Below are 6000 nucleotides of genomic sequence, written 5' to 3'. Positions count from 1 at the left end.
ACACAGGCTGGAACACTGATTCCAGGCAGTCATTGAATTGGACACTGGGTTATGAGAGTTCTGTTCAAGTGGGCAACAGGCTCCGAAAACCCATGGAGAAGCTGATGCCAGCAGGCGGAGAAAGGCCCAGCTCTAACATCCCAGGACCCACAGAGCAGCCCAGTCTCCCATTGCTATGCTATTTCCAGTGCAACCAACTGGGACACCAGGTGTCAGGTTCCAGGAAATAAAAACAGGACACCAATGTTGGATCTAATCCTTGTTTATGAAACCAGTACTCACTGATCACCAACTACAAATAACAATGGAAAAATTGTTGGCGCTATTGCTCTGTGCTCCCCACCAGCTTATGAACCTTTCCCCTGGCCCCACCCAGGCTACTTGTGTTAAACCCCTCCCCCTGTACACGCCATTTAGTTATTCCACCCAGTTGCTTAACAGCAGGCCTTCTGCTGTCCCTAACAACCCCCCTCATTGGCCCCTCCCATTAAGCACAGCCACTCCAGGCTCCTGCACTGTCCCAGCTGGCTGGCTTCGGTAGGCGCTGGACATGGCCATTGTGTATATCGGGGTATCGTCACCTAGCAATCCTGCAGCCTGGCATCATGCCTCCCAATGCACGGAGGCCGCTCTGATGTTCCCTCTTGCCCCAGCTGATCAGCGGTTCGGCACCATGCCTCCCAGCATGTGGACACCAAGCCAAAGCCTCCCACATGCTCCACTGAGCCACATGCAGGGGGAAAAGGCTGGGTATGGCAGGAGAGATGTGGAGCAGCTGGATTGGGACCGGTGAGTGAATACCATCCTGTTGGCAGCCCGAACAGCAGGGCTGACATGTGGCCCCCTCTACCATGGAGACTGCGTCTGTAACACAAAGACAACAGTGAGTTGTAGTGGAGGGAGAAGGTGGAAGGCACATACAGGGTGGAATTTGGCAATCAATCGTGGGGCGTTCACCTCATGGCTATTTACCCATGATGTCTCAGCAAGAGGGTAACCTTGCCACAGTATAAGATATTGCAGGTAGCCCCTATGTAGCCAGGTATTTAATATCTCGTCCACATGGTAATATTGCCCCCCTACCCTCAACCGGATATAGTGGATCAGCATGTAACAATGCAAATAATGTTCTACCATGGCATTTGTTCTCTCCGCATTCCATTGCTGGGTGAATGCAGAGCTCAAACCTTGTGTTGATCCAACCTTAATCAGAAATTTTTGCCAAAACTGGGTGGTAAACTGGACCCCGCGATCAGATATCATCCTTTGTGGTATACCATGAAAGCGATCTAGATGCACTATGTATGTCTTAGCTAACTTCTTCGCAGAAGGGAGGGCGGAGCAGGCTATGAAGTGTGTCTGCTTCAAAAATAAATCTATAATGGTCCAGATTACAGTATGGCCTTTACTTACTGGTAGACCCACAATGAAGTCTATTGCAATTTGGTCGCACAACCAGATCTGGTTGTAACAGACCGGCCAGACCTTGCCAGGATAAGCCTTCATAGTAGTAGATATTGTACAGCTCTTCACATAATCTTCCACATCTTTTTTTAATCTGTGGCCACCATCTGCTGGTTGACAATCTGTGGCCACAATCTGCTGGTTGACAAGCTGCAGGGTGTTTTCAAACCCAAAATGTCCAAAATGTCTAGATGAATGGACATTGTGACAACATTGCAGGACATCCACACAAACAGCCAAGGGTACATACAATTTTTGACCCTTCCAGACAAATACATTCCTATGGGTAAACAATGACTGATTACCATATAGAATGGATCCATGGGAAGGGCTGCCAAAATGGCCTGCACAATGTCCACCCATGGGGTGAGTCGTGCTACCAATTGGGATGCTGGGTCCACCATTCCCCGGTGGAATGATAGCCTGTACTATGTCCTCACGTTGCTATGATATTGCAGCTTCCTGGACAATGCATCCACTAAAAAGTTTTTTTCCTGCTGGGATGTACCGTATGATGAAATTAAACCTACATAAATATAATGCCCACCTCATTTGTTTTGGCGTTAGTCACCATGAGGTCTGCAGGACCTCTAGATTTTTATGATCTGTCCAGACCTCAAATGGCAACCCACCCACTTCCAATAGATGTCTCCAGGTAGACAAAGCCCACTGGATGGTGAAGGCCTCCTTCTCCCAAATTGGCCAATTTCTTTCGGTATCGGATAACTTTCATGACGTGTAAGTGCAGGACTGGAGGCTTCCCTCATTGTTTGTTTGTAGGAGAACCTCTGCCACTGCCACATCACTGGTGTCTGCCTGGACTACAAAAGGCTTGGATGGCTGCGGGTGTTGCAACGCCAGCTCCCTTGCAAATAGCACTTTTAGTTGCTCAAAAGTAAATTGACATTCAAGTGTCCATTGTAATGGACTGCCAGGACATGGCTTTTTGGTAAAATGTTTTGTTTTTAGTAGGTTTGTAAGTGGCAATGCTACTTGGATGAATGACACAGTAAATTGGCGGTAGAAATTGGTGAACCCTAAAGAACTTTGTAATTGCTTTCATGTTTGAGGTGCCTGCCAGTCCATCACTGCCTGAACCTTTGCAGAGTCCATTTTTATCCCCCTCTGGGATATACGAAACCCAAGGTAGTCTAATTGGGTCCAGTGAAACTCGCATTGAGAGAGTTTCACATATAAACGGACATCGAACAATTTTTTAAGGACCTGACACACCAATGCCACATGCTCCTGCATGGTCTTCATGTAGATAAGTATATCAATCAAATATACTAAGACTCCATTATATAGTTGTTCATGCAACACTTCATTAACTAGTTGCATGAACACTGTGGGAGCACCTTGCAACCTGAAGGGCATCCCCCTAAATTGGTAACTGCCTAGGGGACAATTGAATGTGGTTTTCACCCGTACCCTGTAGTACACTTCCTGAAAGTCCAGTTTGGTGAAGACCCGACTCTCCGCTAACTGGGCCAACATATCCATCATCAAAGGAAGGGGATATAGATGTTCCACGCACACCGTGTTAAGTCAACACATAAGCGAAGACCTCCATCCTTCTCCTGAAACAAAATAGGTGCTGCTACCCTAGATCTAGCTGGTTGGATAAATCCCCATTTTAATTTTTTATCAGTGTATGCCCTCATCTCCTTGAGTTCCTGTGGAGTCATTGAGTTTCAATAGAACAGCCCCAGGGGGGATTTCAATACTACAATCAGTGGGGCAATGAGGAGGCAGGGTATTGCACTCCAGCTCACTGAAAACCACCTTTAAATCCATATATTCTGAAGGGTATTCCATCTCAATGGTGCAATTACTCCCCCTCCCTCTTGGCCCTGGGCCAGATCCTGGCTGTATTCTTCATGCACTGGTGGGGTAGGGCCCAGGCCTATGCGCAAGTGTCTGCAATCCCCGCACCAGATCATAGGACCCAAGTTATCCAACCAAGCCAGACCGAGCACCACTTCCTCAGTTATGTTTGGGACAACTACAAACTGCAACCTCTCACTGTGAGTTCCTAATTCAAGATCCACTGGTTTCATAATATGGTAGCTGGTTGCCCCCCCAGCAATGAGCCATTCATTTGTTCAAACTGAAGGGGTCTGGTCAACTCCTGGGTGACCACCCCTAAACTCTTGGCAACTGCAGCGTTCATAAGGCATCGCATGCAACCAGGGTCTACCAAAGTGGTGCACTGCCTCTTCCTGGATGACTCCATCACTACAGGAATCACAAAAGCCCTAATAGTTTCACTCACCATGGGGTCCAACTCCCCATCCTCTCCACTGCTGCTCATCGCCGGGGCCTCTCCTGTCATGTCAGCCGCTACCCTCAGCCCTGTAGGGTTGCTGTCTGCATTTGTTGCATTCCCTGTATCATCTCTGATGAGGTTTTTAAAGTCTTCCATGCAGTCCCACATTTAGGATTGGTGTTCTTGGAGGACACTCTCGGACTTCTTGCAGGACACTGCAACAATGACCCTGCTTCCCACATCAAAAGCGTGTTAGTTGTGATCTAACTGGCATAACCGTTCCTGGAACCCCCGCATGCGATGTCTTTACTGGTGGCTGCTGAGCCGCAGATATCTGTGGTTGGTGGTCTTACAGTTGGGCCCACAAGTCAAGAGGGAGGCTTCTGACCTCTAGGTCCCCACAACCTGTCCTCCCTGAACTTGCTGTCCAATTTGTTAGTAGCCTGGTACCAAGCCTGCAAGCGGTGAGGTAACTCTCTACACATACACACTTGTAATGTCCAGTTGAGGCCTCCCTTAAATTGGTGTACAAGGAAAACATTCACACCTTGCCCATTAGACGTCAAGTGTCTCTAATGTAATCCTTGACAGGCTGGCCTCTTTCCCTAGCAGGCAACAATTTCCCCTCCACCTGTAAAGACCTAGTCCCATCTTCTAAAGATTACTGTAGGGAAGCCAGGAAAAAGCCTAGATCTCCTAATTCCACAGCAGCATAAAGATCAGCTATCCATTCCATGGCCTCCTCCATCACCACCATCACACAATCCCACTGGAAGGTGTATAAGTGTCCATATCAGTCCATATGATTTAATACTTGGCCAATGAATAAGGCCACATTCCCTGAACTCCCATTGAATGTCACCCTCATTGCAGGTGGGTCCCAGCATCCTGGTGGCTGTCCTATTATTGGTTGATCAAGAGGCTGATGGGCGTCAGCATTCCTGGGTCTCACGCCAACGAAACCCAACCCACGAATATCCCAATCAATCCATGCTTGCTCTGATGCTGGCCGTTGGGCAGCTGCCCTCAAGAACTCTGGGCCCTCATCTCTCCACACACCCATTCCTGGTGACCAAAGGTCTCTTACTGCCCCCACTTCCAACTGATGTGGCTCTGGAGAAGGACGTAACATAGGAGGTGTATCCTGCCATCCACTATTCTGGACTGGACCCCCAAACCCAGCATCCCCAAACATCTTTTGCAAGATCTCAATTGTCTGGCTACCCACAGCTGTGGAATAGCTCAATTATTGTCATCAGAGATGCGTCTTTCTCTCCATTGGGAAAAATGTGCCACCGAAGGGGTAGGCCCCATCTGGAAGTCCTTAGGGTCTAAAGGCCCCAGCCACCAAGTCCCTCACCATCCCATTCCTCAGCCAAACGCTTATAGTCTTCACGAGGCACCTGGCACACAGCAGGATGTTCCTTTGGACGTACATCCACCTCCACCACCTCTGCTGGTCCAGACTCAACCACCGTTGTCTCAGTTGCTGTATCACATACCTCCAAATCTGCTGCCTCCAAGCCCAACACTGTACCTTCAGCCATCATGACTTGCTGTTTAAAGTGAGCTCCAACAAACTATCAGGTTCTGGGAAATAAAAACAGGAGACCAATGTTGGATCTAATCCTTGTTTATAAAATTGGAACTCACTGACTACCAATTGTGAATGACAATGGAAAAATTGTTGGAGCTAACACTCTGTGCTCCAAACCACCTTATGAACCTTTCCCCTGGCTCCACCCAGGCTACTCATGTTAAACCCCTGCCCCTGCACCTGTCGTTTAGTTATTCCACCCAATTGCTTAATAGCAGGTCTTCTGGCATGCCTAACAACCTCCCTCATTGGCCCCTCCCATTAAGCGCAGCCGTTCCAGGCTCTTGCGCTATCCCAGCTGGCCGGCTTCAGTAGGTACTGGCCATGCCTCTTGTGTATATTGAAGTATCATCAGTAATGGCCACCATCCCAGCAGTCCTGCAGCCTGGCACCATGCCTGCTGATGTGCAGAGGCTGCTCCAATGTTCCCTCTTGCTCCAGTGATCAGCGGTTCGGCACCATGCCTCCCGGCATGCAGACCGCTCCAAAATCTCCCACGTGCTTCACTGAGCCATGTGTAGGGGGAAATGGCTAGGTACTCCAGGAGTGGTGTGGAGCAGAAGGATTGGGACCGTTGAGTGAATACCCTCCTGTTGGCAGCCCGAACGGACAGGCTGACACCGGGGAGCAGAGTGCACGGTGCCAGGATTGTAGTTGCCAAAACCAAAAC

The 6000-nt window shown here is 48.9% G+C and overlaps 1 long non-coding RNA gene across 1 annotated transcript; it reads right to left on the bottom strand.

The window, feature by feature from the left end:
• Positions 1-546: 546 nt before the first annotated feature.
• On the bottom strand, positions 547-5469 carry LOC309390531. Its single transcript, XR_014175150.1, has 3 exons — positions 5236-5469; positions 3740-3962; positions 547-864 (listed from the first exon to the last, which is right to left on the bottom strand). It is a non-coding gene; the product is annotated as an uncharacterized lncRNA (long non-coding RNA).
• Between the last annotated feature and the right edge of the window lie 531 nt (positions 5470-6000).

The sequence above is a fragment of the Natrix helvetica genome, assembly GCF_964273705.1.
Source record: "Natrix helvetica genome assembly, chromosome: 4".
Classification (NCBI taxonomy): domain Eukaryota; kingdom Metazoa; phylum Chordata; class Lepidosauria; order Squamata; family Natricidae; genus Natrix; species Natrix helvetica.
The sequence above is the reverse complement of the archived record's forward strand: the minus strand, read 5'-3'. Positions and strand labels throughout refer to the sequence as shown.